We start from the raw sequence: 24,105 nt of genomic DNA, 5'->3' as shown, positions 1-24,105 counted from the left end.
TTCTTGGAGCACTCTTCTCTTGCCCATTCCCACCACAGATCAATGCACACCCTCCTATCCCTCCCCCCAAAGATCAATGCACACCCTCCTACCCCATTAATTGTTTTCTTCGGACAATCCTCTATGCATATGCATTTTTTGAGCATACTCCTGTCTCACCACCCCCCCACACCCATTTCCACGCACACCCTCCTACCCCATGGATTCATTTCTTTGAACACTCCTCTGCATTCTTGGAGCACACTACACTCTTTCCCGCCTCCCCCCACAGATCCATGCGCACCCACCTACCGCATGAATTATTTTCTTTGCACACTCCTCTGTGCATTTTCTGAGCACTGTCTAATCCAATGTGTTCTTCGGTTTCGTTCTTCACTTTGTGCAGTGAACAGCATTTCAAATTATTCTAATGGAGTGGATAAACTTTGCCCCACATACACCAAGTCATGCAAAGTATCTCCCCATGATTTTCTAAGTTGTCAACCTTGTTAAATAGATGTGCCCCTCCGCACCTCTATTTTTTATCACACTGCCCAAACATCCTTCGGGTACCAATCTGTTCAATGTGCCCACCAGCCAGCTTGCAAACAAGTACGGTACAACTTGCTCCTTTGATATATTCATGTGAAGACTAGGCATCTTGTGACCATTCCATTCCCTTTCTCTGTTGCACTGCGTACTGCGATGCACCAATGAACATTGCCGGGATAAATCTGCAGATATTACACGCCCAGCATCACTGCCACTGCATCCCAACAGTTTACCACAAATAACCACACTCATTCGCCAACTCGCAGGCCTTCTATGCATACACACAAACTCGCTCTCCCAGCCGGGACCACCTCACACCCAGACTTCCTGTCACTTTCATAGTCCAAGATGCTAACTGTAATGACCCATGATCTTACACAGGCAGGGGATAAACAACCCTTTCTCACTGTACATTTTATCCACCAGAGGTAGGTTTGTAGAGGTGTCTCTCAGCCAGCATCCCCTTTTCTCCAACAATCCATCCTCCTGCTCCAAGTCGCCCAGAACGTACCCAGCAATACCTGCTTTTGTGTAGACTACATCTACCCACATCTTGGCACTCCTCATCCGTATTGTGCCAGTACTTTATCTACTGGCGGGATGTCCTTTGCTTCTTGTTACTATTTCCAAGTATGTAGCAGTTATTTTGGTCCTATTTTTTCAAATTACCTTTTCACATGACTGTACACTGTTCAGACAGCCATTTTGAGGTAATGTTCATATTTTAATCACATAATTTAAATCTCAAAGCAATGAATCTGACTTATGTGGTACAGCAGGAGCGTTTGCCCAGTATCTGAGGCTTCTAAACAATTACAGTGGGTGTAAGAATAAGGAGTCGTGTTCTCCTAATACCATAGCACCATTTCCCCTGAGGGTTGGAGTGAGCAGGGAATGAGAGGCCGACTAGTAGCTTGGGCCGCCAACAGTATCAGAGGCTGCAACCAGGGATGGACAGTAAGTCAAACCAGACACCCCTCCCCCCCTTACTCTAACTACTAAAAAATGGGCACTCCAAATGGGGACCCGCTCTACATCCTTCAGTCAGTGATGCTCTCAGCTTCAGCCCTTTTCCAATGCAAACTCTCAATCTCTTGCGTCACAGAGGCCATGTGATATTCTAATTTGTCTTTTCTAATTTAGCCCAGCAGTCCGAATCAATTCCTCACCACAGCAGGCCTTATATTTTCGTGGAAAATGAAAATGACACATAATAGTACTGGCAGGCTCACTGGAATTATTCTGACCAGAGGTCTGATGCCTGGTTAATTCTGCTTCTGTGGTGCACCTTTGCTGACCCTGCCCCATGACTTTGAGCAAGGCCACATGGATTCAAGAGGAGCACAACGGTGATCCAACAGCAGATGCAGCACACACCTCGGACCAACTGAACATATGTGTTCATGAAAACCAGTAGGGGTGCCATTTACTCAAAAGCAGCACAAGATCTGGTGAGCAATAAAGCACAGTAGCTCCTGAATGCACCACCTGCTAAAGTCAGCATCATTGATGTTAAACAATGTTACAGCTGAACCTGCTCTCCTCCACCATTCAGTCCACTGTATGCATATAAATCACTAATGGAATTGTTTCATTCTTCACAGTGCTGCCATAGCAACTTCTCTTAACATTTGTTTATTTTCTTTAGTTCCAAATAGATAACCTTGCAGCTTCTTAGGGGAATTATGGTACACTAAACCAGGAAAATGACGCAATATAGAAGAATACTGGTCGAGAAAGTGGACATGTGTGGATGAAGAACCTCAGTAACTAGGAAGATACAAGAATGTCTACTTTGTGATATTTGCGACAGGCTGGCCTAAAGCAGCGACAGAGATGGGGAGAAAAAAGGCTGCAGATACCCCCATGGCCCCTTCCAAATGTTCTGTTGTATATCCTCTTCCCCCCCACTGCTGCATAACCTTTGCACTTACTAGGGCCTTTGCTTTCCAACAAGTCAACTCGATCTAATAGTGGTGGAAGCACATAGGGGACCCAAGACGCACATCCTCCTTTGCCGTTTCTGCCACTGACTCGAGCCCTGGAGAGGAGTTGTGTCCAGATGAAGCAGGGTCAAGAGCATCATCGCATCACCGTACGAAAGTTAAGTTTAAAAAGAAAATATAATAATTGTGTGCAAGTTTGTTGGGTAATGTGTCTGTGTTTGGCTGGAGTCGGTGATTATGGCATAATGAATGTGAGGGCCTGCCCTTGCCCAATGGCATATTTTGTGTATGCTATCATGGGCGCTTTACAGTGGTAATACTGGCATATATGTGGTCAATGGCAGAATGAAAACATTTTAGAAGGCCATGTTGGCACACATTGTGGACAGAGGTTTCAAACATCTGCCTGATAATGAAAGTGCTGGCATATGACCTCACCCCAACCATCCTACGATCCCCTTGTTTTGTATGCAGTCCTTAGACTAGGAACCAGAACTGTGACCTGTACAAATATGACTCCTCAACTCATTTCAATCTCGTAACATGGGCCATTTCTTCAAAGCTCAATGATGGTTTCCACATCCTTGCAGTCTTTAGGCCTTTAGTCCATCACTGGTGGCAGTCTTCTATACCTAATTTAGGAGGGGGTCAGCATAGAAGCAATCTTCCTCGTATGCTTCCGATTCTGTGCGTCATCCATGCAATCTTCCTCTTCTGGACCTCTTGTTATTGAACCTGCGTCTGGAGCCTTTCTGTTGAGATCCTTCATCCTCCACTCTTTTGCAGCTTCCCTGATGTCTAGTAACACGTATATGCATTTGCTCTACAATAGGTAGCAGACTATTGCCTAAACATCACGACTTCTTAAATGTCTCATAAGTAATTGCTGTATTTTTTACCTGTGAAACTGATAGATGCGGTTTCATATTGTGATTCAGGAGATTAAGGTATGATTTGTTGGTTACCATCTAAGTGCCATTTCATAGGCATTTTTGTGAAATACCAAACTGTTTAACAATAGGTTTGCTCTTTCAAAGAATTGAGAAACATTCTCACTTCAAACACTGATTATTTGGTACCCAATATTGCGTATGATCCCTAGATGTACCACTCCTCCCCATGCACCCAGATACCAAGCCCACACCAGTGTGCCACACAACATTTTAAGTACTGTGCACCAATAATGCGACGTGGCCATGGTCACACCAGATGGAGGCTCCACTAACATTGAACCTCTATGCTCCAACACACCATACGGATACCAACTAAGCCACTCACACAAGGCAATTCATTAACCCTCTCAACAGCCATCAAACAGAAAGCTATACCTTCATAACCAACTTACATATCGCAGTACCAAACAGTGCATGCTAGCATCATAGGCACACAAAGCGCCCGTCTGGACACACATGCCTCTATGCTCTTGAGACAGACTATTCAGAAAGAGCTGTGCAGAGTACTTGGGGTACTTCGCTATGCATGCATTTACACATCAAATCTAGCTTTCAATTTCCCTCTTACCAAAGACCGAACCCACCCCACCCTCCTCTCTTTCAGATGCGCCAGAGCAACTGGAGAGGATGCAAATGGCAGTGATATGCAGTGTAAATCCCACTAACAAATATTGTGGGCATCATAAAAATGGCAATCCTGGTGTATATTGTAGGTACAAGCATGAAAATGTCATGTGATGCTCCTGTGTACGGTTTCTGACATGGCAGCCATATACTGGATGTATTCATGCACTCACTGTATGGAGTGTAAAGGTTTTTTTAACCACAAATTGTGCTGTAAAATGAACAATTTTAACCCATTATGTTAAAGATTTTCCCATGAAGAGAAAACCTCAAGGTCAAATATAACAATATACCATGTGGTAAATACAACAACTCAAATGAAAAAAAACTATATAGAACAGCAGCTGCTGACCCCGCGCCCTTTTACAATGGAGGAGTCACCCCAGCAACCAAATCAAAAGCGGAGTGTGTCCGGTCATTCAATTTGACAAACGAAGCATTGTTTCAAAGGTCTGTGTCTCATAACTTCACAGACAGGAGGGGGCACGTGCTGAATGGGTGAAGCTGGCTGCCGTTTGATGAACAATCTTTACATACCCTCTACACGATGCCATCTCTGCAGGTCCACATGACAGGAACAGGAGATGCGAGATGGCAAGGCCAAAGACCTATACATAGCAATAAGGGAGGGCTGAAATCATTGTGCAAGTTATTAAGGATTCTAGACTTTCTAGTTCTAGATTACCTACAGGGCAGTAAGCGTTACTAATATACAGCACCTTCGTCATCAAGCAAAATTCCAGGCAGAGATCGACTGTTGACTGCGGTATACCTCAGCTGGAGTTCTATTTTTAGGCTCACATTTTCTCTTATTCAGGATTCTCTCATGTAAAAAGCTGAGGCTCTTCACATCGGTAACGCGCAGTGGCATTGCCACGTTATTTTTCACCACAGAAGTGAATACACATTCAAGGTTGTTGTTCCCAAAAGGTGCTTACCGCCGGTCAACAGACCAACAGAATTCAGCTGCAACAGTCAACGTGGAACCTGGGCCAGAGTAATCATATACTTAAAATAATTGTGGTTGGTTTGTAACAATCTTCAGGTGTGGGCAAGCTGTAATTACTGGCTACACTAAATGTGTTTTGGCTCACCAGTCGGTCTCTGAATTACCGTTCGACTACTGAAGTAAACAGGCTGACAATTGTTTACCCGTTAGCCTGCTGGATTATACAGGCCCGCGAAACCTTTTTTTTTATGGCTACCCCACAAACAACAACTTGGATGGAGCAAAACATTGCGGTTTGGGACAAGTAACGCAATTAGACCTACGCATTAGCACACCTGCGTAAGTTAAGCTAGATCTATTTTTACAAATGGTCCATTATCCGTCAAACATAGTTAGTTGGCTGCAGCGCTAGGAGTTCTCACCACAACAGCGAAGCATAAATAGTTACCAGTACAGAGTGTCAATATATGTTTTCATAAATTTGCTTCATACATTTGAGCTCTGGACAACAACATTCCAAAATAATGTAACTCATTTCCAACTGTTTGAAATCCTGACAAATCCAATAATGGGGGATGATCCATAAGGCCTGAAAATGACATATTTTGGGTACAGCCAGGTCAGATGCCTTCTTATAACCCAGGCCTGGTCTCTGAAATCATGAGCCAAGCGTTGGTCCCCGAGACATTGGAAGGATGTTGGCAGCCGGCAGCCATCTTCCAGACGTTCTCTTCCAATTCTAACATGGTCTGATTTTCAGCCAGGCTAAATTCGTGTAACTAAGCATTGAAAAACGTCCCTCTATTTAAATACGGCATTTACACAATCAGCATCTGCAATGGAAAGATTGAATTTATGGATCTTTATTCCAACAGACTTGCTTCCGTTCTAGCGTCTGTGGTCTTATCCTTAGCAGTCAAACAGGATGCCAGTGCAATTCTTGGAGGATTGGAACAGTGGCAGAGCCGGGTTTTGATGCCAGGGAGGGCAAGGTGCTCTGGGCACCACCATTTCCCTACTTTTGGCGGGTATAACTAGGAACTGTTGTTAGGGAGGTATACTTTTTTGTGCATTATGTGTGTATGTTGCAGGGTGACTGAGCGCAGTGTGCACAATCAAGCCCTCCATCATGAAATGCCTTTGTGCCTCCTCTGGGTTATGTGAACAGCCAAATATACGGGTTGAAAAAGCCTGGCACTGAATTCCACCGGTGAGATAAAAAATACTTCAAACACACCAGAAAATCAAAGAGTGATCGTGGGGTATAACCTTGTGGTTATTGGGGAAGACTATTGTAAGGCACACAGCTCAGTGCAGTGTCATCCATAGCCCCCATCCCAATGTGGCAATTGAACAGTGCAGCGGACGTATATAGGTGACTACAATAGCAATTCAGCTCCACACTTTAGCCTCTCTCAAGGCTATTGATAGGGTCTGATGATACACTTCGAGCAAGAGATGGACAGACAAGATGCATCGGCAAACAGCCGGTGACATTCATTAAAAACAGTTGCTATGCAAGCTTGAGCCTGCTACTGCTGGTGCGCTGTTTGCGCATCGATCAATACTGGCAGGCCACCCCTATAGCGCCCCGCCAGCATCTTAAATTCGATGGGGTTTAAGTAGAGTGGGTGGAACTACGAGCTCCACACATTTGTACTTTATGAAAACAGCTTAAAAAGGAATGCACCCCTGTGCCGGCCCAGCACCCAACATTGTAGAGAGCACAAACCGGGCCCGAATTTCTTCAGTTTGCTGCGTACTGCCAGTGCCACCACCACGCCAATGATCCATGCTACATGCAGAACAGATTCAGAACTTCTGAATCTGTGCTGCACGTAGCTGCAGCCAGCACAGCTGTTTTTGCACACTCTTGGGCCCTAGTTGGGGGCGGCACCCCCCACTCCACCTCCGCCCCACCCAATGAAAAAGCCTGCCACTGGCATACGCGTGGCCACAAAGTGCGGAACCAAAGGTGAGAAAGACCATGGGAAAAGGAGGCCCAATGATTGACATAATTGCGGGGGGCGGTGCGGGGGGGGGCATAAGAGGGATGTAGCATTCATGCTATGGTAGAAGAGGCAGACACCGAGATGAGAACAGGAGACTCAGGAGCGATGGGATGAATGCAGGGGTAAAGAACACGGTAGAGGGAACCAGCGTTTGCTTGCTAGTGGAGACAGGGGTTGGGGGTCAGGAACAGTAAGTCTGGCTGGAGGCAATGGCACTGGGGCATGGAGCGTTATGAGGGCAGGGGATAAGGGTTGTGGGGAACAGGTCGGGCCCTCGGCATAGCACCCTCCAAGACAGGCCTGCTAAAGCAATTTGAACATTAGGCAGGCAGGGGCCTTGGCACACAGCACCTGTCTGGACACAGCGCGTGAGGGGTTGTGTTGGGCATCTAACAGGCAATCCTTGTTTGCAAGATTCCTGTAATTCCGCATTGAAAGAAATACCAATGCATTTCACAAAAAAAAAGAGCACATGGACCGTGACGAGCAATAATGCAGATACAGACAGACAAAGAACCGTAAACATCAACACAAGCAAGCAAACGCACACAGATACATGTAGAGGCAGGCACAGCCACATCGTGAGAAACATCCACACGACTGGAGCGGAAACACGCCACCACTATTAAATGCACACATAATGAGAAACTGCCCATGCATCATTAGCACTGAGTTTAAAACACATCCGACACAGCCTCGCTCAGCACCTCTGCTGCAGCACTGCTGGTACATAAGTTAGTTGGGTGCGACCTTGCATGCATTGATACATCCGAATTCACGATCAGCAGTGGCACACAATATTCACATTAGTACCAACACTCGTGCTTATATTAACACAGCATTACAACATACAATGGCAAACGCTGACATGCAAGACCCCCCTACTCTCTCACACACGTAAAACATGGGCGATCACTCACACTTTGTCCTAAATAATAACACTGCCATGGACATGCCCGCAAGCACAGTTCCCAGGCAGCCCCACGGAAATGCTCATTCCCACACTGTTGTACCTTTCCGAATGCTCCAGAATTGGTCCCGGTCCCATTCCCACGCTTTGGCTCCAGTGGAGTGTAATTAGCACCCAGCAGGGAGCAGAGGACTGCACCTCCTCTAAACAGTGACAAGGAAGAAAGAGGGGGGAGGAGTGGTGTGGTGGGAGCGCCGCTAAACAAAGAGCTAAGGAGGGTGAAGGTGCGCAGAAAGCAAGCACCGAGAGTGGAACAAGAAAGGACTACCTGTTGTCACCTGCCCCTGCCACCTCTTTCCTGGAGGGTGCCCTGCAGTCTGGGTCCCCATTGCTCGGCGGACTCAGCTGCCCGCCCTTGCACCCGCACGCTAAGGCGGGAGAGCACCTAGAAGGTGCTGCCCGACCAGACCCACAACAAACCCCCCACCTCCCACCTTACGCCCTCGGGCCTCCCATGCGGGAGGGCCCATGTTTAGAAGACTGGAAGTGTTTTTGTGCGGGGGTGGCATGCATGCGACAGATGACATAAATGACAAGTATGACATGACAGAAATGACAGTAATGACAGCGTCAAGAATGAGGAAGCCAAACAGGATGCGAGGTGGAAAAACTTTGGCCAGAAGCTTTATTATAATACAAGCTATGGTGACAAAGAAAACCAACCATAACAACATTATATAGACAATAACAAGAATATATTTTGGGGATAGAGGATCAGGTGAGCGGGGGGCCCTACTCCCACATAGGGGCAGCTTGAGGCTGATCCCCGCTGCCACCTTGAGGTAGTGGTGCTGCCCAGCGGCTCCCAGCTCCCCCCCAAAATAGATGACATAACCTAAGAACAGCCCCTGGCTGCCAGGGTCCAGAAGATATTTCTGGTGAAGATGTCCATGCCTTCAATGGACAGGTGGACCCCGTCACTGCAAAACAGGGCCTGATAGTGCAACGAGATCCTGTGCTTTATGAATCTGAGACCCGGAAATGAGCAAAAATTGGCCACTGCCTTATTCAATTTGAGCCTGGATATTTCAATGGCTTTATTGGACTCTGTGCCCTGCCAATACTGGCGCGGGATGATTTCAGATATCATCACTTCTGTTCGTAGTCTCAACAGGTGAGCTAAGGATCTGAGGGAGGTGCAGATTTCTGCCAGGAGGAGCCTCCTGCCCAGGTGGGGCAAATCATTGCCCCAAAGTGGATAATGAGGAAATTGGGAGGAGGGAAGCATGCCCCCAAAAGGCCGGCCAATTTGTAGTGGAGGTCCCCCCAGCGCATGCCTGATTTGCCCCACCAGTAAGTGATGGTGTCCTGGAAATGCATGCCAACCTGGGTTTACTCCAGCCATCTGCTGGTCCTGATGATCAACGATCCATACAGTTTTGGATGGGAGGTTGCCTGTGAGCAGACGGAGGGGGGCGAGGGGCAGGGAGAAGACTGTTAGATCAGGTCTTTCCTAATGTATCTTTTTATAAGCCCCAGATTTCCAGCTCCCTATCCCCTTTATGGCTTTTTCTTGAACCCCTCCACCCCCATCTAGGCTCATGTAGCTGCTCCTTTCCTAAAAGTCCTATTGCAATTGTGGTCTTTTTGAGCACCGACCTCAAATGAAATCTACTGAGAGCTGACCCATTTTGTGTTTGAAAAGTTGCCCCCCCCCCCGAGCCGGGGCGTTTGCTCAGAAAAGCCCTTGTATTGCAGATGGGGCAGTACTCTTTCCTCTATGCAGTATAGATTGATAATCATCCCTTTTCCTAGTTGGTCAGTTTTGGATCTGTTGAGTTTTACTGCCATAGACTGCTTCCCCAGGTGGATGTCACCTACATCCAGCCCTTCCTCAGACCCTGTGCTCTTGGAAGCTATCTCGCTAATCCTCAAAAGCCCCAAAGTAGTTGAGCATGAAGGCTGCTTTGAATAAGGTGGTCTCGTACGCATTGTTGCATACTTTAGGGAGGGTATCTAACAGGGTTTTTAATTTTGCAAAATTAAGAGGGCGTCTGGTGTCTCTTTTCACCCCTTCAAGTTTGGACCATCCTTTTTGAGTGCGTACCTAGTTAAAGTGCAGTGTGTGGGATCGCTGTCCACTGCTAATCTAGTGTAGTAGGATACTGCTGCCAAATGGGATGAAGCCCATGCTTTCTTTTTGTTCTGTTTGAAGGCCCACTCCATAAAGTAATTGACATGGCTATGTCTCTGATGTTGGTAACTTTTGTAATGTTGCCAAAATCAGTCAGGCACTTGTACATTTTAGCCGTTTTGTGGGCCACCGCCTTTTTTGGTCAAGTCACCTAGGACACCCCTGGGCTCACCTGTTGCTGTGTGGTGCCGGGATATGTCCCCCTCCTTGCTTATGCCCTGGGGGTGGGTGAGAGCAGGAGCAGGAATTCTCATGGGGGGGGGCATGTCTGGAGGGATGGAGAGGTCTGTCGTGTTTTGTTCCAGGATGGCCCAAACCTCCTCTGGAACTGCTGTCCTCTTTGCTTCTGTCTGTGGGTGTAGTGCCCTAAAAGTGGAGAACTGAAAACGGGACAGCAGCTTTGTTTTCTTTGGCTGCAATGTGCCGTCCAATTATTACAATGTGTGCTTCAGACTAACTTTTGTAATTTCTCTCAACACTTTCAGTACCAAAGCAAGATGCAGCACCCTTGTTCATCACGTGTACCACTGCCATGTTGACGGACCATGTGACCAGCTCTGTATTACTCAGCAGGTCCCCCCACAAGTAGAGTGCCAACCATATGGGGAATATCTCTAGCAGAGCAATGTTTCTGGTCCAATCCCACCCGTGCACCACTTGTTACCAAAGCATATCCCAAAGCCTTTGCTGCCTGCCACATCCGAGGGCAGGGCCCTTTTCCCAGCATCATTTATGGGCTTGCGCCATATAACTTTACCATTGAAGTTACTAAGGAATGATTCCCATATGGCTAGGTCTTGTGCTATCTCTTTGCCCAGTCTGATGTGGTGGTGTGGCTTGGTTACCCACCCTCATTTTTAGTTCCATTCTTCCGTGGAAGACCCGGACTGGGGGCATGATTCTGGTAGCAAACTTGAGCTTCCCGGCGAGAGATTGCATTTCACGCAGGGTCGCCTTGTCCCTGCCGGTCATCAACTTTATTGCTTTTAGTAGGTCCTCTATTTTTTCTTTTGGTGAGCGGCATTCACCCTTGGAATAGGCAATCACAATTCCCAGGAATTAAAGCGTGGTGGTAGGCTCTACCGTCTTCTCAGGCACCATTGGCACCCTAAGGCCTGCATGGTTTGCACATTTTTTGGATGGATGAGCTGCATAATGGGGACCCTTCCGGGCCAGTGGAGAAGAAGTCATCCAGATAATGCACTATTCCTTGCTCTGGGCATGGCTTGTTGGAGTGTCCATTGTAAAATTTAATTGAACTGTTCGAAGTAGGCGCACGCAATGGCGCAGCCCATGGGGAAACATTTGTCAAAATAGAATTTGTTCTCAAAGTGTCAAAGTGGAAGCACAGCCACTGGTAGGAGCTCTCATGTACGGGCAACAGCCTAAATGCTGACTTAATGTCAGCTTTTGCCATGAGAGCGTGGCTACCTGACAGTTTCACTAAATCCACTGTATCTTGGACACAGCTGTAGGAAAGAGCTGCTTCTGTGGCAGGGATGCCCTCGTTGAAGGAGTTCCCAGGCAGGTAGGATAAGTGGTAGATTATCCTGAACTCCTTGTTCTTTTTTGGTCACCATGCCCAGGGGGGAGCATAGAAACTCTGTGAAAGGGGGTGGGGGTGTCCCTCTATCCTGACCAGTTTTAGTTATTTTCCAATTATTTCTTTGATTATGGGGGCAAAGCAGGAGGCAGATTTTAGGTTTCTGGGAATGATGTGGGATTCATGTCCCTCGAATGGGATATGAAAACCCTCTTTGAATCCCTGACCCAAGAATGGTCTAGCTGCTGGGTCAGGGTAGCTTTCTAGCATTTGCAAAAGCTGGTCTATTTTTATTGGTGAGGCCCCCAATTTAAATCTAGTGGATGTTTTTGGCCTCAGTGACTTTTGGGTTGGGCCTGGAGGGAGAGGGTTTGGTGCAGTTCCCGATGCTGCGTCCTCCACTGCATGCACTGCATTGGTGTTCCTACCTGCACTCATCACCCTTATTGCAAGACCCTCTGTTAAAGTACCAGCAGGTTCCTGAGGTGTTCCCTTTGGCCCCACCAGCGTTGCAGGTGTTATATTGGCCTTGGGTTTCCCCGGCTTTCTGTCCCACTGTGGGCAGCCTCCGAAAGGAGGGCTTGGCTTTGTTAGGATGTGAACTATCTTATTGGTACCTGTGCTGGTTGTGCTGCCTGTTTTGTCTCCTGTTATTTTTGTACTCGTGTTCTTTGTTGCTCTGAGCATTTCGAGCTAAGTTTTCCTTTAAAACATGAAAATTATACAATTTAGGGTCTTCTTCCCACCTTAGGTCAGGGAATCTCTGCATTTCTTTCCTGAATTGCCTGTCGTAATTCAGCCATGATTCCCCCTCAAATGTGTACAGGATTTAAAGCGATGCCTCCCAGTTCTGGATGTTTCTTTCCAAGCTGAGCTTTTTTGCCCTCTCTTTCTTCTTCTTTCTTGTCTTTTTTAGAAATTCCAAAGCCTAACTCCTCATTCTAGCAGGGTGAAAATATCTATGAATTGCTTTTTCCAAATCCTCTTCTTAATTTTGCACTCAATGTGCCATGGTATAGTCTTCAAGCTTCTAGTCATATTTTTGCCAGCTGTGCGCCTCCCATATTTAGTCATCCGAGGGCCTGGTGATTCAACATTATTGCTAGGCCCAACCCATGCTTTAAGGCAGCCCTGGTCCTCCTCGCTCCTGACTCATACTATGTCCGAGCTGTCACTCTCGCTGCTAGAGTCCTCCCTGTGCCTCTTCTTCCCAGCGCCCCCATCTTTGTGCCATTTTAAGAATTGCCCCAACATTGGCCCCAAATATTTTTTACAGTACCCAATTTGGCTTTTCTTTTGCTGCCGGGGTGGGTGTCTGATGAGGCTGGCATTCTGTAGACATCCAGGCGCTGTTTTTTCCTTGTCGGCTGCTCCTGTTCTTCTGGATCATCCCCCTCGTCGCCCCCTTCTTCGGGTGCTTCATCAGCTGCTGCCTTAAAGCTGGTATATGCCAGTTCTGCCATCTTTTCCTGGACCAAGTCCATGACATGGACTGCTTCCGCCGCCTTGGCCCACTCCAGGAGCAATATTTCCTTCAGAGATAAGTGCGTCAGCCATCCTTTTCTTTGCTTGAAGTAGGAGATAAGAGGTTCTACCTGTGTTCCGCTTGTTTTGAAATAAATTGGATTTGCTGTGCAATGATACTTTGCACAGGCTCTTGAAGCAGGCTGGTACTACCCAGCTCCTGCTTGCCGTGTTGTGTGGTTGTTCCCGCTCTTGTTGGTTTTGGCAGGATGATCAGGTTCCCCTTTGCTGGTAAACATGTTTAAATGAGCACATTTTAGAATGCCCAGTTTATCCCCTGCCCGACTTTATAACCAGTTAATGGTGCCCTGGTATCGTGGCCCTGCGTCCTCTTGCTTCCTGATTATGCACTCCGGGGAACCCCTCCTGCGAGGCCCTGCAGGTGCCGCGGGGTACAATGGCACGAAAGACCTGTGCGCTTGCTGGCAGGATGGCCGCCTGAGTATAAGCAGGCTGTGTCTGCACCGAACGGCTTAGCGCGTAACTGTCAAAATGAAAAGTGGCCACTCTTATTCCTTCCTTCTGTTGCTCCGTGTCCTCCTGCTTCCAATCAGAGCCCAACTGGCTCCTCTTGCGGCCCGGCATGCTCTACCCTGGGTGTTTGTTGTCTGCTGAGCAGTAGGTGGAATATTGCGAAATTACAGCGTCCAAAGTACTTTGCCACAAAATGCAGCCTGCTTCTCCTCTCTGTGTCGTCCTTGATTTGTAATGGAACGCTCCAATGTTTTTCTCCGCCCGTAACTCGGATTGCCGCGGGACGTGACACATGTTCCAATCTCTGCTCTGTACTGCCGTAGCCTGAGTGGAGACCGCAACTCAAGATGCCGTGGGTTATAGCACAAGTTCTAATCTTCGATCTGGAACTGTTGCGGCCCGAGCCGGGACTGTGCTCAGGGTGCCGTTGATTCTGACACGTACCAATCTTTGATCTGGCAGTACCCTGCTGGTTGGTGTTTCTCAGCTCCTTTCCCTCGCTGCGGTGGATATGCTCGTAGAGGTAAGCGGGGCTGGTTGAAGTCATGTCCTACCCGGCCTGCTTCGATAGTAATAATTCTCGTCCGCCGCACCCGTTGATTCTTCTCGAGTCTGGGGAGTACTCCTTACGAATGCAGTCGATCATCCGCGCTGCTGGCAGCAGGCACAGGAGCCTGCTATGTGCCTGTCAAGGGAGAGAGGCACTGAATGAGAGAGGCCACCTTGCCCTTCCCTGGTTATAGGCCTATTTTTGCCTGAGGGCAAGGTAGCCCCTCTTTGATCATCAAAGGCCCCCGCTCCACGTCCGTCCGGATGGGGGGGGGGGGTTTGATGTGAGGTGTAAGGGGCAGGGACTACCTGTTGTCACCTGCCCCTGCCACCTCTCTGGTCCAAGTTTATTGTATTCCCCAGCTCGTCACAGTGGCACAGGCACATCGGGCAGGTTGCAGACAGGGCACCAGTCCCGACCTTGGAGGCGGCAGCGCACCGGGCAGAAAAATAACTATTTGGTGCCCTCCACCCCCTCACCGCGCCCCTGGTCATTGGAGGAGGGTATTTGATTGGCGGCGCCAAATGTTGCTTTTCGGTGGTGGTTGAAGGCGTCCATTTGAAATTAAATGAGCTCACGGGAGCAGGCTCATTAAACAATAGGGTGCTGTGGCACTCTATTAAGATGATTATCTCCCCACTCCTGCACCGGAGCATGGAGTTAATCACTGGAATAGGGCGCTGATGCAAACATCAGCACCCTATTCTAATGAAAACCGCCCGCTCCCATGTCGCAGCGGGCAGGTAATTATCTCAATAGGGTGTTAGCACCCTATTAAATGCACCCACTGCTGCATTTTATTTCAAACACTTCTCCCACCACGCCAGCTCAGGGTAGCTCTTGAAAGGCTCCCCCGAACTGGCGCCCAGGTGGGCTAATGGCGCCCTGGGGGGCTAATGGCACCCTGGACGATCGCCCAGCCCACCCTGCCCTGCAGGGCACCGAGGGCAGGCCAGGCATCGCAGCAGGAATAACTGAGGCATTGCTGCTGCTGTGGCCATGGGTGGCTTGGCTCGGCGTCAGACTCAAACAAATGAGTGCGTGGACTGCATGTGCACGCACCCTAAATCTGTGACCAGGGCTGTGCTTATTTCTGGGCTGATTGTCTACATATTACCAAATGTGCTCTGCCTGCCCGTGTGTCAGTGACGTGGGATTGTGGGTTATGATATATTCCTGTCCTGAATTATTTGTTGTGTGTGGCCACTGAGCTGAGGGGCGAGGGCAGGCTCCAGACTTGGGTTTCAGGGAAATTAAAACTAGTGACACCACAACAGCAGCAGCACATCACACATTCAAAACACAGTGCGATTTAGCACCCGGGGAAGGGGAGTGGGGAGTAGCTAACCGTCTGACACCAAACGGATGGTATCAGCTAGGACCAGCACTGCACCCGCAGCACAGGGTCACGGCACACACAGAGACGAGCGTGCTGCACCATCTCTGAGGGAGCGCGGGGTACCAGGAGTGGAGCCAGAGGGGTCAAACCGACCCCCTTGCCTCCCCTGACTCCGCCACTGGATTGGAAGTAGATTTTATTTTAATTTTTTTTCTTTTTGTTTTATTGGTTAAATACACATTTTCAACCTTTAACAACTCAGTCAATGTCCTTTCCCATTCCCCACCCTTCTTACAGGACATCTCCCCGCTCTCGAAGGTCGTTGTTGCCCTCTTTTAGTCCCTTTAGAATCGATTCTATGAATCTTTATATGGCTTCCAGGGTGGGGCCAATTTTTTGAACCGTCAATATTCTTTCCCAGTATTCCTCGTTCGTTGACATGTTTATATTGACCACCCACTCTCCTAAATATAGGTTCCTTTGGGTGCTTAATGCAGGACAAGAGAGCATCCAATGTTTTATTGATTCCAGCATATCTGGGTCATTACAGAATCGACAACTAGCCTCTTCCACTGGGATTTGTTTCCTTAAGTAATGAACCTCCCTGGTTGGCAAGATGTTTAACCTAAATCTCATCAGGAGATCCCTATATTTCAGTGAGGGAAACCTTCGCAGGTACGGCGGGGGGGGGGGGTCGTTCAATGCCTTTCGTTCCCAGATTTTGTGACAGTTTATATTCTGCCTCTTTAGATTGTCCGTTATCTCCCAATCTTTTTCCTGTAAATTATTCTTTACTTTATCCGGGTTTTCTTTCAGTGTATCAGTTTTGATATTGTAATGCTCTAGAATTTCAAAACAATTCTGTTTCCAAGTGTTGAAGTTGGGATCTGCATTTCTTACCTCTTTATTTGCCAATAATTCAAAAGAAATAGGGGGTTTGTCTAGGATACACTTCCAAAATAACGAGAGTGTCTTCCACAACACTATTGACACCATCGATTGCAGTCTCAGTTCATGCCTTATTGTAGATACAGAGAGACAGTTTGGAAGCCTAAGTACCTTCCTCCAGAAGAATGCCTCATGCACCCCCACGTCGTCCAATGGTAATTTAGCAAGGATTCAGCCACGTAGGTCAAGATCACCACAACTTTTTGTTTGTAAAATGAAATTAGTGGCATCATTGAAAAGGTCCCGTAGCGGGCTTGTTTCGATAGTTTTACAAGCTTTTCTTTAATAAATGTCAGCTGTGCCTCATCATTAATATTTTTGTTGATTTGAACTCCGAGGTAAACTGTTGAGTCCACTATTCCGAGAGGTTGTTTGTCCAATGACCAAATGAATCCTTTTTTTAATGGTTTTGGATCCTCGAGCCGACTGTATTATTAGTATCATAGATTTTTTCACATTGACTTTCAAGTGGTTTTGACTTAAATAGGTCTGGAATTCCACTCTTCGTCTTTGTAGACCTATTGGAGTTTGGTCTATAAATACGACATCATCCGCATATAAGATCCATGAGAGATCCTCATCCTGAAATACTGGGGGGAAAGCACAAATTTGTTCCTGGGATTCCTTCATGTCTGCTAAATACAGAACGAACAGAAAAGGTGCCAAGGCACACCCTTGCTTTATGCCTTTGGACGTCAAGATTTTTTCTGTCAGGTCACCGCCTTTGGAGACCAGTATTTGAACTGAGGTGTTGGTATAGAGCTCTTGAATGGCCTGAAGCAAATCCTCCAGGCATTTCCATTTTCTTAGTTTAGCCCAGAGCAGTTCTCTACAGATCCCATCAAAGGCCTGTTCGAGGTCGATGAAACCCAGGTATATGTTCCTTTTTTGCTTTAGTGCCCGTAGTTTTAGCATATTCAGGATGAATAAATTCAAGGATGTTCCGACACCACTCATGAATGCTGTTTGTCGCTTACCTAGGATTCCCGTCCTCATTGTCCAGCTCTTTAAATCTCTCAGCAAGATGGAACAGAACAGTTTTCCTATGGAATCGAGGAGGGCTATTGGCCTATAATTCCTTGGGTTGTTACGGTCCCCTTTTTTATATATTGGCACGATTAAGGCCTCTTTCCAGGACTGTGGGATTGATCTTTTTAGTATCTGATGAAATAATACTAAAATAAAGTCTGCCCACTCTTCCTTGTTTTCCTTCAACATACAGTTCGAGATGCCGTCCGGGCCGGCGGCTCTTGAGCTCAGCTTTTGTATCCTTGATAATATATCTTCCTTGTCAATATCGATACGTCACTCATTCCCAGGTCTTTGCTTGGTCTTAATTGCCTCTTTCTCCTGGAAAAGGTCAGTGTAGAATTTTACCCATTGCGCCTTTGACACATTACTAGATGTTAGGTCTGTCTGGAAGTCGTCACCTTTGTTAATTATCTCCCATAAGGACCTTGAATTGGATGTACTTATTGCTGCCATCATTTTTCGGCATCTGCTTGTGTTCTCCACACCTTAGCGGATTTTAACCAGTTTTTGTAAGACTGCTTACAGTGTTTTATGTGTTCCTCTTTATTAGGGTGGATACTTTTCTGAAGGTGTCTCAGTGCTGAGCGGTATTCCCTTTGTTTTTCCAACAGGGCTTTGTTATATGCGTGTTTCCTTGCAAGGTCATTGTTTTTATTTGTACCCCTCTTGATGTCGAACTCCTTTAGTAACCAGCCGTATTCTACTGTTTCATGGTTCTCTTTAAAGTTGTGAGTGAGCCGCTCTGTCAGATCGGGAATTGCCTGTGCTTTTATTTTTAACCTATTTCTTCCCCATGATACTTCCACTTCGGGGACAACTCGATACTTCAACTCTTCCGTCTTCCAACAGAGTTCGATTTCTAGCAGAGCATGATCACTAGCTCTCTGAGGGATTACTTTAAAGGAATTGATCCATGGTAGGGTATTTCTAGCGACAAAACAGTAATCCAGACAGGAACTTGTTAAGTTCGCGGACCAAGTGTCGGAACCAGGGATATCACCTGTTTGGCCATTCAACATCGACAACTCTCTGGTGCCCATTTCAACTAGCCAATGTTTTTCATTAGATGACAGGGTATTTCTTCTTTTCAGCAGGCCCTTTTTATCCAACTGTTTAATGTTCAAATCACCACATATGATGATTAGTTGGTCCTCATCCTCTAGCATTGAGGCATCAATAGCCGCCATGATATCCGCTAGATATTTACTTGTTTCTGATTCAGGGATACTCCAGTATGCGTTTAATAGGAGTAATCTCTTTTCGTGCCCTCCTCTGTTTTTCACTATTTTAGTAATCTATAGACGAGGGTTCGGAGTCAGATGTTCTAGGACTTGAAATTGGCAGTCATCTTTCACTAGGGTTACGAGCCCCGCACGTGGTCTCCCTAAAGATCCTTTCTACGCCGGATTTATGTAGACCTGATGGCATTCGCACACAGGAGTTGTTCTGATCCAGCTCTCTTGTAGGCAGATTAGTTCATATTTTCCTAGAGAATAGCTTTCTCCCGAATATGGGAGGCAAAATCCCTGTGTATTCCATGAGGCCAGGAGAGGTTTAGTCCCCTCTCCAGTATAGGCGATCTATTGTCTCTTTCTCCGATCTAATACTTGGGGTACGTAATCGCGTTTCACTTTTCTTCTGTGTCAGATCGATGTCTCCTGCCCATTTAGTCTTCTGAGCCGAATTGTCGATCGTAAATCTCAGCTTTGGTAACAAGTTATCTGTCGATTTCCGGTATCCGTTTGTTTTGTTCGCTTGGCCTAAACTGGGATCTACTGTAATGTCCTGGTATTGCATGGCTCTTGAATTTTGATTTGACCTCTCATCCTGCCGGGTCTTAGTAGATTTCCTTTCTAATGTTTTCATTATTTTTTCAACCCTCTCTTCTACGGGTCTGGGGGCCTTGGCCTCCCGCCAGTCTCTTTTGCGCTCGGGATCAGCAAGTCTATATCCCCAAGCCTCCAGCCTGTTCCTTGCACCCCACAATCTTTCTTTGAGTTTGCTTGTCCTTAGATGTAACAAGATCACATTTGGCTTTTGTTCGTCAATGAACTCTACGATGAACACATCATCACTGTAGATTCTTAGAGTTGGTGGTAGATCGTAAGTATTGCCATCAGTCTAGTCCTGTTCAGCACTATCCTTTTTTTATCTCTCCAAATCCGTTCCAGTTTTAGTGTATGAAAGTAACCAGACGGACCCATATCACCCAGACTCTCCCCTTGCTGATATTTTGTCGTTGGCTTTTCTAAATTCCTGTTTCTTAACTTTTTGCGTCCTTGCGAGCTTTGCTGGTTGCCTACACTCGTCGGGACTCTTGATCTTCGTCTGGCTTCTAGCTGCTTTAATAGATCTAGACTCTTTGTTGCACTGTGGGTGCTTTTTCTGCCATCCGAAGAAGTTGTTCGCGAGTCTTTGATCTTGACGTCTCTCTTTTTTTCTCTGTAAACTTTTAGCAAGTGGTCTCGAGATTTTGATCTCCGATGGAGTCTTTTTTCTCGGTACCTATCCCATGGACTCCTTTTGATGTTCCAACGCTCATCTTTCGGGTGATGGGAACGGTCCTGTCCCTGTTTACCCACTTCGTTTTTCGTTATTTTTTCCTTAGATTTTTTTTTTATGTGGGTCTTCCTGTGTTTTTTTGTTTTTTTCCTGTCGGGACACGATCTAGCTGCTTATCTATTGCTTGCCACACAGATAAACTGATATTATCCCACTGTTCATCCTCTTTGATTTGCTCAATTGTTTCTATGAGGTCACTCAAACAGTCACTTGTGTCCAGATCGTTTTCCTTCTGTGTATTCAAATTCCCGTCTTGAGGCGCATTCTGTTTGTTTACGACTTTCTCCTTCGGTGCACTTGACAGATTTATTTCTCTCCTGGACTTTTTAGGTAGAGGTTCTACAACCTTCTCTGTAGGCAATTTAATGTTTCTTAAGAAGGCTCTAGAGCCGTTAGCTTTGCGCTTGGTTGCCCGTTTTTTGGTTTTCTTTTTGTTAGATCCTTTAGGTTCTTTTTGTGATGGGTCTTCTGAGCTAGTGTTTTTTTCACAGGTTGCTGTGTAGGTTCCTTGAAAAAAAATCGCATAGCTCGATTTAATCTCCTCATCATCCGAAATCTGCAGACAGTCCGAGTTGGTAGGCCTGGGTACCATTAAACCCTTCCCTAAAACTAGGGGTCCACCTACTTTTTGCTTTGATTTACCTGTTTCAAGATGGTTCCTCCTCAGATCTTCCTGATCATGATCTCTTGTAGGATTCTGTTTTGGATCTATGATCAGGGAGGATTGCTGATTAAGCTTTCTTATCCACTTATGATCGTCAAGGATTGCTTTCATCAAAAGTTGCTTGTCATTTGATTCCTGACGCGCCAAGTCACACAGGCGTTTTTGCCATGAATGTGACAGGTCTGACTCTTTCTGCAGTCTCGCATCCAAATGCTTTGTAAAACGTACTATCTCGCCCAGCCCCTCATCAGTTTTCAGAGTTAAGGTGTGTAGTGACTGCAAGGTTTCATTAATAGATTCATAAAGTTTCAGAAATGGGGCAAGCGTGATATTCAATGCTGCCATCACCACATTCTGAGTGTGGACAAAATCATCCATCCTCCCCTTGCAGCATAAGTCACTTATTTGCCCCAGGGAGAGGTCATCAATCCCCACAGTCTGGGCCTCTTTGGGCTCCCCCTGAGGGAGTTGACATCTATGGTCCGTCTGTCTGAGGCTTGGGTTTTGATGTGCTTTGCCCCATAATCGTGAGGGCTTTGAGTCAAGTTCGTCCATTGAATCCTCCACATCATCAAGCGCAGCCAATTTATCCTTGATAAATGAAAGGCTTCTCCTTTTTTCCCTTACTATTTTACCTGTGAGATTTGAAATGTCCTGTATTAATTTGGAAGCAAGGCTTGAGTTACTGGGGGTTTCATAAGCCATGTCACTAAGGCCTTTTTGAGAGGCAGTGTCCAGCTGGGGCCCGCTCCCCTGCTCCCTGCTGTATTCCACACTTAGGTCCGTATTATTGGAAACATCGGAAGAGCCCGAGTGGCTTTGTCGTGCCCCCAGCTTTGGTGTATAACTCAAGGCTCGATTATGATCAGGCTTCTTCTGCTCCTCTTGGGGGTGCGGGTTTCCCACCGGGCTGGTTGATTTGTCTTGAGTAACAGGTTGCATCTGGGACGGATCTTTCTCTGTGGTTGGAGTTTCTTTTACCAACCCCTTCTGGTTAATATTTACATCACGATTATCCATCATTCCCTTTGATTGTATAGGGGGTTCTTCTAGCCTTAATGGATCGTTCAGCACTTCGGGTTCCATGGGTGAAACTTGGTCATGTAATTCCCACCCTGGCGGCTTTCCTACCATGTCTTTGCCGGCTGGGGCCTCCTTACTTGGGTGCTCGATAATCGAGTTCCCCTGGTGCAGATCTATCAGGGGACAGGTCACCTCACCTACCAGATCTTCCCAGCCATGCGTCTGCAAACAAGGGGGATCATCCTAGTCCAGACACCCCTCCGTTAGCCTTGACAGGTGTAACCTGTCCCCCGTATCCTTCTGTGGAGTGTGCTGGCTTATATCCTCCAGGGTCATAACAGTCACTGGTATACTCTTTTCTGGGCCGGGTGGGGCCTGTGTGGTTGTTTTTACAGACTCACTAGGCCTGCCCACTGAGTCTGTGGATACGTTTTCTTCCATATCTGACATAGATGTTGAGGGCAGGCCCTTCTCCTTGGCTTTGGTTAGGAAGGCAAGGCGCCTTTGTTTCAAAGGCAATAAGCCTTTGTTGAGACCGCCCCTGGCTGGTGACAGGCCCCCGGCAGGAGGCGGGTAGGAGGCTATGTGCTGCCTTATCTGCTGTCTGGTTTTCACTCGTTCTTCCGCCCCCAGGTCCGAGGTGTCGCTTTTGAGGCATAGCATCGTAGTGCAGCTCCTCTCTGGGTAGTGAGGGGGAGAGGGCAAATTTAACTCAGCTTAGAGTTTTTGTTCAAAATCACACCCTCTGCCACGCCGCTCCACCAGCAACACCGACAACACCACTTTCGCATTGCTTCCGCGGAAGTGGATGCTTATAAGAGGTGTGTCCGTTCGAGTTCAGGGGTCCCTCAGGCTCTTCCTCCTGGCCTTAAGGGGCAAGCTGCACAGCCAGGCAGCGTTTCCACGGGTCCAGGTCCCGACAGAAAAAGTCAATTAAGCGGTGCAAATTGGCACAGTATCAGAGTCCCACACCGACAACACCACTTTTGCACCACTTCCTATTTAATAACAATAGTCTATTTGGAATTTAGAATTGCACATTATGAAGGCAGATTATGTTGCAGTCTCATGCTTTTCTTCGAGAAAGATGAATCAATTCTGAAATTTTTTGGAGCAGCTTTTGTGATAATATGTCTCAAGGGCAATCAAAGAGTAAGATTAGCGCTGCTCTGTTAAAACCACTTTTGTTACATTCCTAGAAGTTTTGCTCCTAACCATACCCTTCAAGCTAAAAAAGAGGTGTTTGGTTTTGAAAAGTGGACTTCTCTATGCCCTATTGAAAACCTAGGCAGATAGCTGCACCTGTGTTCTCATATCATATCACTATGCTTGTTCTCTACTCTACACCATCACACAATTAGAGTAGGGCTATACCCCTCTATCAATTCGGCCTAGCTGCTCACATACAAACACTATCCCATGAACACCACACAATTCTAATAAAACGCAGCTTTACCCCAAGAAAAACCGGCCTAGCTGCTCACATAAGCGCCCCCAAAGGCCTAGCGCAGCCAGAACCCAGTCTTGGGGTCCACCCGCCAGACTGCACACATTGTACCAATACCACCACACCTAATGCTAGAATGCAGTTTACACCAGCCACACACTTAACTGGTGCGCCCAAGCACCATTTGTCATCGTACCCTTTCAATTGATCTGGACTACGGTCCCCAAGGGCGTTCCAACCAACCAGCGCTTTTAGGCCATACCAATGATATATAGAGCACCAAATAACATAACTCAGTAACTGGATTAATTTTGTCAGAACCAGCTCAGCTTTTCATCCTTCCAGTTCAGAATGTGTGGAATGCAATACATTTTTCAGGCTTATTTTATTTTTAGTTTAATAATGCAACTGCTTTTTAAAACGCAAATATTGGTACATTAAAAAAATATTTGCAAGCATGATGTTTTCTCTCTGCTTGCTATTCTACTAAAGTTTTTCTATAAAACGGTGCATGTCTAGGTAGGGTGACCAGACGTCCCGGTTTTCCAGGGACAGTCTGTGGAAATCACCCTCCGTCCCGGGAGTTTTTTCATTTTAGAAACCCCGTCCAGGTTTGCATGGTTGGATGGCTACGGTAATTAAAATTGTAATTACTTTAAAAAACACTCCGAATTTTGAAGTTGGAGTATTGGCTCGAACCCCCAACATTTCAGGTACAAGTCACAACACTTACTGACTGTGCCACAGAGACTGGCTTGGAAATGATTGTACAGCAAGCCATGTAATATCAATTAGAGCAAACGCTTAATTTGAATCAACATGCCAAGATTCAGAGACAAAACTGCACAAATGAGAACATATACAGTTTATGGAAAGGAGA

General features: G+C 46.7%; 1 protein-coding gene across 6 annotated transcripts in view; it reads right to left on the bottom strand.

The window, feature by feature from the left end:
- Nucleotides 1–24,105, bottom strand: part of USP46 (ubiquitin specific peptidase 46) — a 427,508-nt gene that overhangs the window by 208,566 nt on the left and 194,837 nt on the right. The gene's annotated exons all lie outside the window — the stretch shown is intronic.

The sequence above is a fragment of the Ambystoma mexicanum genome, chromosome 6q (genome assembly GCF_040938575.1).
Source record: "Ambystoma mexicanum isolate Mex_15411 chromosome 6q, UKY_AmexF1_1, whole genome shotgun sequence".
In the NCBI taxonomy this organism is placed as follows: domain Eukaryota; kingdom Metazoa; phylum Chordata; class Amphibia; order Caudata; family Ambystomatidae; genus Ambystoma; species Ambystoma mexicanum.
Note: the sequence above shows the minus strand (reverse complement) of the source record. Positions and strands in the feature narration are given on the sequence as shown.